Below are 11,728 nucleotides of genomic sequence, written 5' to 3' on the forward strand. Positions count from 1 at the left end.
TAAATCACCAAGCATGAGTTTTTGGCTTGGGACTTAACTATATATACAAAGGGTAAATCTAGCTATCATAACTAACTTCTAACACGTGCTGCAATTACAAAAACTAACTCTAACGGTAATGCCTAACTAACTGTGTTTACTAACAGCACTAGCTAACTTCACTTGACTAACTCAACTCTATCATGACCCCTGCTGATTGGTCTTTCTGTTGTTGCTTCAGACTTGTTAACTGAACAACTCCATCATGACCCCTACTAATTGGTCTCTCTGTTGTTGCTTCATCATTCCTTTTTGAGTTTTCAGGATGCTCTCTGACTGCTTTCTCCCTTGACTCTTCTTGATTGAGTTTAGTAACATTGAGCTTCTTCAAGTCTTCCACCATTAGCTTAGACTTGAATTCTAGAAACGCAGCACTTGGCAAGGGCTTTGTCAACACATCAGCTAGTTGTACTGTACTAGGGACATGACTAACTTGGACCACCTGTTTGGACACATAGTCTCGAACAAAGTGCAAATTAGTTTCAAAGTGCTTAAACTTTGAGTGCAGAATTGGGTTGGCAGCAAGCAATACAGCACTTAGATTATCACAGAACATTAAAAGGGGTGTTGGGAGTTTGGTAGAAGTTCAATCATGAGATTCTTGATCCAGATTAATTCAGCCACAAGATCAGCCATAGCTCTATCTTCAGCTTCAGTGCTAGATCTGGCAATAGCACCTTGCTTCTTTGAACTCTAGGAAACTAAATTTTCTCCAAGAAAAATACAGAAGCCTCCAGTGAATTTTCTGTCATCCGAATCTCCTCCCCAATCAGAGTCACTATAGGCTTTAATATTGTGGATGGTAGTTTTATGCAAGTGTAACCCAAAACTTGCTGTACCACTTACATATCTAAGCATCCTTTTTACTAGCTTCCAATGCTCATCTAAAGGTGTTTGCATGAACTGAGGTACTTTGCCAACACTATAGGATTATTCTGGTCGAGTGATGGTTAGGTACTGCAGGCTACCCACCACTGACCTATATAGCTTTGGGTTTTTGAACACTGAACCACCAAATGTAGAGAACTTTACTGAAGAAGGCAAAGGAGTCTGACATGGTTTGCAATTTTTCATATCAGCCTTCTTGAGTAGGTCTTTGACGTACTTATCTTGTGAGAGTATTAGACCACCCCCAGTAGTTTTAGTGATGACTTGAACACCAAGAAAATAATGTAGTTCACCCATGTCTTTTAGTGCAAACCGATTGTTCAACTGCTGAATTACCTGAGAAACTACTTCATCAGAGTCCCTGTGATGAGTATATCATCTACATATACCAACACAATCACCACTGAGTTATGCCTAAATCTAATGAAGATAGACACATCAGATTTTGTGGCATTAAACCTAAGTGTTGCAAGGTTGTGGACAGCTTGTGATACCAGACCCTTGGTGCCTGTTTTAAGCCATAGAGAGCCTTTATGAGCTTGCATACTAAGCTGCCATCACCAACTTCATAACCATTTGGCTGTTTCATGTAGACATCCTCGGCCAAGTCACCATGTAGAAAGGCATTATTTACATCAAGTTGCCTAATTTTCCAGCTTTTGGACAAAGCCAGTGTGAGCACAATTCTGATTGAGGTAGGCTCTACCAATCAACATAAATTTAATGCATGAATACACATATCAAGAGGTTTTTTCAAGGGTTGTAATATGGTTAGGGTCAAGGTAGGAATGTATTTGGTTAAGTGGACTAAAATCTGAATCCTTGATTAACCTAAACTTCCCATCTAACCTAAGACACTCCATGTAATTACAATGCAAAACCTAATTACCCATTGACTATCTTTCCACAAATTCATGCATCCCAAATTTGAGTACAATACATATGCATTGCTACTACTATTTACTTTGGGGCATTTTGTCCCCTTTTATTGTTTTTTTTCTTTTTCTTTTATTTTTTTCCTTTTTTATTCTTTTTATATATGTGGTGGATAACATATATGCGAGAGATCAATGCATATGATTAAGGTATTGAATGCATGAATATATGCTCAACTATCTTTTTCACATTTCACAAAAATATACAATACCCAATTCCCAAACCAAATGTTCCCAAACCCAATTTCTCCACACTTAAATCATGCACACTCTCACTAGTCTAAGCTAACTAAGGATTCAAATTAAGGGCATTCATTATTTTTCGCTTAAATTTAGTGATGTGTTAAAATAAAAAATAAATGGGATAAAATAGGCTCAACATTGGTTTGCAAAGGATGATGAAAAAGTAAGGTCATTTGGGTGTGTGAGCTTAGTGAAACAAAGGCCTCAATCACATAAGTACATGCATACATCAAACAATGGAAATATAGAATCAAGCAAGCCAAAGATCACAATTTTAGAGAGAACAACACACACCAAAACAAAATATTGGTTGATAAGATGCAACCAATCAATAGGCTCAAAATCTCACTAGGCTTGTGTGTTTTAGCTCTAAAACCATGTTCCAAAATAAATTTCTTCAAGCAAGTTCAAAAATGTTAATTCACATTAGTGAGATGTACTAAAAGAGTTTCTTAGAAAAAAATCATCACTTCAACCAAGTAGTCCTAACAAAAAGGAAGTAGTAAAGTATACACAAACTCTAACTATAATGCAGTCTATCATGCAATGCAACAACTAGCTAACAAAGAAGATTAAGAATTGGTGTTAGAAAAGGAAGTAGTTACCCATGGAAGTCGGTCCTCGACCTCCCCACACTTAAAGATTGCACCGTCCTCAGTGCATTCAAAGATGAACAAAGTGGATTAGGGTTGTTACAACTGATGAGGTCTTTCAAAAGATTGTGCAGAGGAACTTGTTTGTCACCTCATGTAGAAGTTTTTCCTTTGCCCTCTTGCTGGCAGCCTGAAAGGAGAGAAAAAGGAAGAGGATTAAGCCCAAAAATAAAGATATGAAAGCAAATAAAATATAGATGGAGCTAATGCCAAATAAGAGTAGAATTTTCAACTACATGGTAGCTTCAACATGTAAGTGAAAAAATAATATTAGCGAATGGCATATCAACGGTGCAAGAATTGCAACAATAAGTAAGAAAAAGTGGGTCATGAAAAACAATGTGATTTCATATCAATGCATAAAGAGCGCAAGTATCAATAGAGATTAAGCATTGACCTAAAAATTTCATCACCCATTCAACATGAAACAAGTCATGAAGCACCAAAATAATGCAAGAAATAGTCAACAGTTGAGTAAGAAAAGTCAACACCAATGAAAAATAGCAAACTTAGAAAAGAAAATAAGAACAAGCACAAAGTTAAAATGCAATGAATGAAAGTATGCAAATGCAATAGATAAAAGAAAATGAAAGAGAATAAAGATGAAAAGTTAAAGGAATGAAGAAGAAGAAGGGTAGAAAGAAAGAAGAAGGAGAGAATTAAGAAGAAAGAAATGGGATAAGAGAAGCGACACGGATGCGTTGTCCACGTACACGCGTGGAAAGCAGAAGGAGGAGGCGACGCTTACGCGTCAGTCACGCGTACGTATGAGATGCAGAAAAGAGAAGGTGACGCGTACGCGTCAGTCACATGTATACGTGGAGACTTCTTGTGCTCCTTGCACAACACTTGCATGGTTCCATCACAACTCTCTGGCTTTTGTACGATGCAGCAACATCATCCCAACGACGCGTACGCGTCGCTCATGCGCACGCGTCGGATGCTTTTTTTTTCTCAAAAGTTTAATGAGAAATTAACAAGCTACCAAAACAATGTCAAATATTATTAAACAAGCTAAATCACAACTTAAACTAAATAAACTTAACTCAAAATGAAAATTCAACTTATTAGCAATATAAACAAAAGAAAAAAATGAAAGGATGTTACCATGGTGGGTGTCTCCCACCTAGTACTTTTATTTATTGTCTTTAAGTTGGACAGTTGGGAAGTTCCTTGTCATAGTGGCTTGTACTTGTACTCATCCTTGAACCCCCACCAATGCTTGGACTTCCAATAAGCTCTAAAATTCAAAATTAATAGGTCCAAGTTTTGATGGAGTTTCACACAAGCTAAGGGCTCCCAAAATTGATCCTCATGTATGTCAGGATCCCAAACTTTGTTTCTACACCCATTTTCGAGTTGATAATTATTGTTCTAATCGGATGGCATAACCTTAGAATTCTCCTTTAGGTACCAAACTATCTTCCTAGACCCGTTCAATGTAGCATGCCTCCAACCTTTGTAATTCAAATTTGACCTCTCAACCATAACGAACCTAGGCTTGTATTTCCAACCACTAACCATTTCTCTCTTGCTCTTAATTCCATAAAGAGCCCTAAGTTGATCATCCGTCTCAAGCAAACCATATTCTAGCGAAAAAGTAAAGCTTAGGGATAAGAATTTTACCCACTTGAATATTGTGTTGGATGGTGACTTAGGAAGGGTTGTTTCCAACGGCTTTGACAATGTATGCCTCACTCCCTTGTGGTCTTCCTTGACTACTTTCACCTCTTGGCAAGCTTCGTCAACTTCAACCTTTTTCTCTTGGTAGCTTTCTTCTAATTCAATTTCTTTTTCATTGCTTACCAAGGGTATGGGAGGTTGTGTATCTTCTTCTTTGGCCTTTATTTCATGTCCAATGGGAGAGGATTCAATTGTGGATAAAAATCCTTCAATGATTGAATCCATGTTTTTCAGTTCTTCACTCATGACATGCTTTGGAAGTTGTGCACCCTCCTCAACATCAAATTCAAACTTTTTGGAAGGAGGCTCTATGACTTGAGATTCCCATGGAGGTTCTGCATCTCCTAAGTCTTCAACCACTTCCTCTTCTTCGATAATTTCAGCCTTCTCCACTTGCTCTAGTACAAAGTCCAACTTCTCATTCTCCATCAGAGTTCCTAATCTCTCCTTTATGGTACGCTCCTCAGTTGATTCTCCACATGTGGCCATGGGAGTGCTTTGAGTGGCCAAGCGTTGTGAAGCTAGAATATTTACTACCTCGGTCAAAGCAGCCGCGAATTCTAGTGTCCTCCTTTGAGTTTCACGATGCTCATGAAGTAGTAAAGTGAGAGAATCATCTATTGGGGCTTGGGGTGGATAGGAGGGTTCATTGGTTGGGAGAAGGGGCTCATAATAGGAAGGTGGTTCATCTTGATAAGGATATGGAGATGGTGTATACTGAGGTGGTGGTCCTTGGGAGTAATTGTGTTGGAATTGGGATGGTTCTATGTATGGTTCATTTGGCGGTTGGTATGTTGGATAGGGGTTAAGGTCATATGGAGGTGTTTGATGGTATGAGGCTTGTGAGTATGGTGGTTGAGGGCTATGTTGAAGATAAGGCTTATAGGTATATGGTGTTGGTTATTGATAATCGTAAGCAGATCCACCATAACCATTGGATTGGAATGCATCTTGGAATGGCTCCTACTCATAGTACATTTATGGAGGTTGTTGCCATGAATATTGATTATATACTTGAGGCTCCTCCCACCTTTGATTGTTCCATCCTTGATACATGTTCTCGTTATAATTCCCATTTTCTAAAACATAGTTAGAACCAAACTCATAGCCAAAGTGATGAGAATTCATAGTGAAAAAACAAAATAAAATAAAAAACTAATAAGAAATAATGACAACAAACTCCTAAAACTAACAACAACTAACAAAGAAGCAAAAGGCAAACATATTCATAATATATACAATAACCAATAATAAGGCACACATTTGTAATTCCCCGGCAACGGTGCCAAAAACTTGACCGAGGATAAATGTCGGTACACATTGCAAGTATAGTTCCAAACCAACCAATTATCCTCGGTCAACGTTTTATTTGTTTGTCACTTAAGAAAACCCAATAAAAACCAAAGTATTTAAATCCCGTGTCATCTCTCAAAGGAATTACAGGGAAGTGTACTTATTATTAGTTATGAAAAAGTATTTTTTGGTGTTTTTGAATGATGAACAAGAAATGTAAATAACAAGAAAATAAACTAACAACTAAGAAAAGTCCTAGCAAGGGTTGAGAATTGGAATTCATATCCTCATTATCATCATCAATTGTGATGGTAATTGTCTTTTGCTCTCACTTAGTTAACCTCTAACAATTGAAGGAAAGTCAAGTGAGCAAAATCAACTTAAGTTCACAAGTCCTAGTCAAAGACTAGATTTAGTGAAGCTCAAGATAGCAACTTTCAATCATCAATCAACAAGAGACTTTGACAATTCAAGATTCTCCAAATTACTCAATCCAAGTCAAGAACACAAAAATCTATTTTAAAATCTAACCAGGCATTTTATCAAACACTTGGAAGGCATAAAATAAAAACATACAAAATTAACAAGAAATAGTAGAATCTAAAACTAACAATTGCAAGAGAACAAAAACAACAAATTAAAGAAAGCGACAATAAACATAAAATACATCAAAATGCATTAAAAGGAAATTGGAATCAACAAAGAGTCATGAACAATAAAGCAACAAGGTAAAGAAAATAACATATAAATCTAAGAAAGCAAAGAGGTAATAACAAGAAATTAAAAGAGGAACTTAAATCAAAATAAGTAGAACCTAAACCTAGATGAAATTGAAAATAAAAGAAGAAACCCTAAAACCTAGAGAAAGGACTCCCTCTCTAGAATTCTACATCTAAAAACTAATGTGTGTATGAATGAATGGTTCGTTCCCCTATCCAGCTCCACTCTGTAGCGTCTTGTCTCTCTTTTCAGGCTTGAAACTGGGTCAAAAGCAGCCAAAAATCGCCCCAGCGTATTCCCTTTAATGAGGCACGTGTCGCTCGTCACGCGTACACGTCGCTGGACGATGCTCTTGGTCACGTGCACGCGTCAGCCACGCGTACGCGTCGAAGCCAGCTTCTCAAATCTTTAATTCTTTGTGTTCCTTCCACTTTTGCATGCTTCCCTTCCATCCTCTAAGCCATTCTTGCCCTATAACCCTGAAAACACTTAACAAACATATCACGGTATCAAATGGTAATAAGAGATGATTAAAAATTAGCAATTTTAAGGCCTAGGAAGCACGTTTTCAATCATAGCACAAAAGTCGAAAAGAAACTTAAAAACATGCAAATTATATGAATAAGTGTGAGTAAAGTTGATAAAATCCACTCGATTCGATACAAATTAAGTCATAAAATAGTGGTTCATTAATATGTCAATTGTTCTCGGACTTCATCCAAATACTTCTTCATAGTGGGATCTTTGGCTTGGTAAGTGCCGTTAATTTGCGAAGTTACTACTTACGAATCACTGACACTATCAACTATTCCACCCCTAATTCTTTGGCCAGCTTCAAGCCAACAAGTAACCCCTTTTTATCTTCTCGGATCAAGGCTGAAGTTATAGCTCGGCTTTCTACTGCCAAGTATAGCACAAGCTCTTTCGCTTTGATAGGTCGGGTAAGTATAGGGGGCTGTCTTAGAAATTCTTTGAAGTTCTGAAAGGCTTGATCACATTTTGAGGTCCACTCGAATTGCTTCTCTTTTCTTAAGATTAAGTATAGGGGTAGTGATTTCAGAGCTGATTTGGCTAGAAATTTGGAAAGAGCTACCAACCTTCCATTTAGTTGTTGGACCTCTTTAATACAAGTCGGGCTCTTCATGTTGAGTATAGCCTGACATTTGTCTGGATTTGTTTCTAGACCTCTTTGGGTTAACATGAAGTCCAGAAACTTTTCTTTTTCTACTACGAAGGTGCACTTTGAGGGGTTTAACCTCATTTCATGCTTCCTTATTGTGGAAAACACCTCGGAGAGATTGAACAGCAATGTTGTGTTCTCTTTGGTTTTGACGAGATGTCATCTACGTACACCTCCATGAGTTTTCCCATGTGAGAGAAAAATACTTTGTTCATTAGTCGCCGATAAGTAACCCCTGCGCTCTTTAACCTAAAAGGCATTACTACATAGCAATAGTTATCTTTTGGAGTTATGAACGATGTCTTTTCTTAGTCTGGTTTGTACATCGGGATTTGATTATATCCCGAGTAAGCATCCATAAAGGACATATATCGGTAGGCTGAGGCTAAGCCTACCAGAGCATCAATGTTAAAGAGAGGATATGGGTCCTTGGGGCAAGCTTTGTTGAAGTCGGTGTAGTCTATACACATCCTCCACTTTGCGTTTTGTTTTTTCACCAAAACGATGTTAGCTAGCCACAATGGATATTTCACTTCTTTTATGAACTCTGCTTCCAACAAGGCTTGCACTTGCTCTTCCACGACCTGTGTCCTTTCTAGTCCTGAGCTTCCGATGTTTTTGTGAACACTGCGATTTTCTGGGACATTAAGTCGGGATCTATGCCGGGCATATCGGAGGTCTTCTAGGCAAAGTGGTCGAAATTTTTTCTTAGTAGTTCGACAAGCTGTTCCTTTAGAATTTCCTCTAGGTTAGCTCCGATATTTGTTGTTTTGTCTGGGTGATCTTTGATTTGCACCTCTTCTACCTTGTCTCCAAGTTAAGGGTGTAGTTTTTCTTGAGTTCGGACTCCACCTAGTTCAATTGTGTTGACCTCTTTGCTTTTAGGACTGCCTTTTAAATTAAGGCTTTCATTGTAGCACTTATGTGCTAGCTTTTGGTCTCAATGGTAGCAATTTCTTCTGTTGTAGGAAACTTCATACAAAGGTGAGGTGTTAAGACGACAGCCGTAAGTCGGTTCAAGGTGGTCTGACCTATCAAGGCATTGTACGCCGAGTTTACATCAATGACGATGTAATCGATACTTAGCATCTTCGATCTTGCACCCTTTCCAAAGGCAGTGTATAAGGAGATATACCTAAGGGGTCGGATTGGCGTATCCCCCAATCTAAAGAGGTTATCTAGGTAGGCCTTTAAGTCCTTTTTTTCCAACCCGAGTTTGTCGAAAACGGGTATGAATAGGATGTTCGCCGAACTACCCTGGTCTATCAAGGTTCTATAGAGGTTTTTGTTTGCAAGAATTATTGTTATCACCACGGGATCATCATGCTCGGGTGTTATCCTTTGGCTGTCTTCTATGATAAACGAGATGGTAGGCAAGTCGGGTAGTCTGCTTCCCCCCGCCCCACAGATTTGGTATACCTCTTTGAGATGTCTTTTCTGTGATGATTTTGACATTCCTCCTCCAAAGAATCTCCCGTTAATCATGTGTATGTGTCGTTCTGGGGGGTTTGAGGTGGACGATCTTATTGTCCTTCCTCTTCCTCCCTCCTTCTTTTCCTCGGGTCGCCCAATCTGTCAGCCAGATATCCGTCTAGTCAGCTTTCTCTGACCAACTTTTCTATGACATTCTTTAAGTCGTAGCATTCATTGGTGGAATGTCTATAGAGCTTATGGTACTCACAGTATTCAGTCCGACTTTCTGCCTTCTTGTGTTTAATTGGAAAAGGAGGTGGGAGTTTCTCCGTGTGGCATATCTCTCTATAAACATCCACTAGAGAAACTCTTAGAGGGGTGTAGTTGTGGTACTTTTGGGGATTTTCTGAGTTTTGGTCTTCCTTCTTTTTGGATTCTTTTTCTTTTTTCCGAGATGGATAGGGTAAGCTGGGTCATGGAAAAGGTTTCCTTAGTCGGGAATTCTCTTCCGTGTTGATATATTTCTCTGCCCTTTCTTGGACTTCATTCAGAGAAGATGGATGCCGCTTATATATTGACTGATAGAATGCCCCTTCTCTAATGTCATTGACCAATCCCATGATCCCAGCTTCCGTGGGCAGATTTTGAATCTCCAAACATGCCCTATTGAACCTTTCCATTGCTGTCTTGGTCAGGGTGGTCAGGAAGGCTTTGCAACGAGTGGCGTCAGAGGCGTCAGCCAGGTACATCCTGCTTTTGAAGTTGCTGAGATGGTGCCTTAAGTCAGTTGTCCCGTCATAGAGATTCATGTCGGGTGTTTTGAAGTTCCTGAAAACTTTGGCTCACATGATCTCCTATATGAACGGATCTTTTCCACCAAGGGTGCTTTCTTTCAGATCTGTTCGGTTGTTTCAATTGCGAAGGTCGGCTTCTAATTTCAGGAGCTTTTCTTCTAACTCCTTTCATCGCCTTACTTCTCTCTGCAATTCTCGTTCTGCTTCTCGTTGTCGCTCAGCCTCATACTCCAGTTGTTCTAGCCATTCTCGCTGGCCACGGACTTGGCCCAGTAATTCGGTTATTTGTGGGGGGTTCTTCGTCTTCAGGGTGACAGATTTTCGAATGAATCCGCCTTGGCTAGGGGTTTGCCGATGGCCCTTCCCCATGAGGACCATGCGTCTGGTGTGGTGAAGGTAGTATAATGGTGTTGCCCTCTGGTTGGGACTCATCTTCAGATTCAGATGCCGTGTGGCCATCTTCATACTGGTGGTCCGTCATTATCAGAGGGTGAATCCCAGGTCCCCGATAACGGTGCCAATGATTCGAGGATTACCTAAAACTTTGCTTTGTGCCTGAACATGAGGTTCAGATCCCTTTGTGTGGTAGTGTCTGACTTGTTTAATGTCGAGGTGCTGCATGTCCGAGTTCTTCGTGAAGAGGTGGGGGTGGTACCTGCAAAAGACTCCTATATTTAAGTTAGCAAGGACTTTAGACAAGTTTTTAGTAGATTCGAATGTGAATATACCTTAGGAGTGTCAGTGTATTTATAGTAGAGTAGATAACCACCTTTGTTGGAGTAGTTCCATTTTTATCGATGGATAACCGTTCCTTTTGTCTTGGAAGTTTGTTAAGATCTATCTTTCAGGGGTGATAGAGATAGTTGGAGAGATTTGGAGAGACAATTACTTACTTAGATAAGTATAAGTTGCCCCTTTTCATCATGTCTGACCTCTTTAAAGAGGTCGAGTGTGCAGTAGAGGCCACCTTTTTAGGTGGACCTTTCATCCTTATTGGGCCTAACTTCTGTGTTTTGAGTCAAGGTATGAACAATATCCACTATTTTATTATCAAGATTTATCCAAACGAACAAATATATTAGAACAAATAACTTTTTTTAAATATATCAAAACAAAAAGAAATTATATTAAAGAATCTAAAAAAATTGTATCATTTATAATATCTTTTTCATAATTTATTATTCGTATCATCTTTAAAGTTTTCTAATATATTTTTTTCATAATTTATAGTAATACATAATGACAGACTTATTTGTTTAATATCATTTATAATATCTTTTTCATTAATATATATAATAAAAAATATACTAAAATAAAATAAGATACAATTTATACTTACTATTTATCTATTAGTATTATTGTATATAATTACGCATAAAACCTACAAAAGGTTGGGAAAACAACGAAAAAAAAGACATACAATACTCTCATCCTTATCTCAATCCATAAATTACAAATTTTTCTATTTTAATAGCTCGCGAAAGATCTATTTTCTTTGTTAATAAAAGAGGTATATAGACGCCAGTCTCACTTAGCACTGAAGAATACTACAAAGAGGTAAAAATAATATGACACCAAAGACATAATATTTAAAATCATATTTTTTCATATAAATTATTATGTTACCAATCATATAATTAATAATAATTAAATTAAATTAAATAATCTTATCCTATTTATAATTATATTACCAATTAATATATGATACTAAATAAATTAAATTAAATTATGTAATATTTGGATAACTAAATAAATTAATTATTAATTTAGTTAATTAGTTATAATTGATTGAATTTAAATAATTAAACAAAATAAATTATAAAATACTTTCGAAAACATGCCACGTCAATTCATTAACAGCAGAAAATAAATATAAGATTAAAATAA

The sequence above is a fragment of the Arachis hypogaea genome, chromosome 6, assembly GCF_003086295.3.
Source record: "Arachis hypogaea cultivar Tifrunner chromosome 6, arahy.Tifrunner.gnm2.J5K5, whole genome shotgun sequence".
In the NCBI taxonomy this organism is placed as follows: domain Eukaryota; kingdom Viridiplantae; phylum Streptophyta; class Magnoliopsida; order Fabales; family Fabaceae; genus Arachis; species Arachis hypogaea.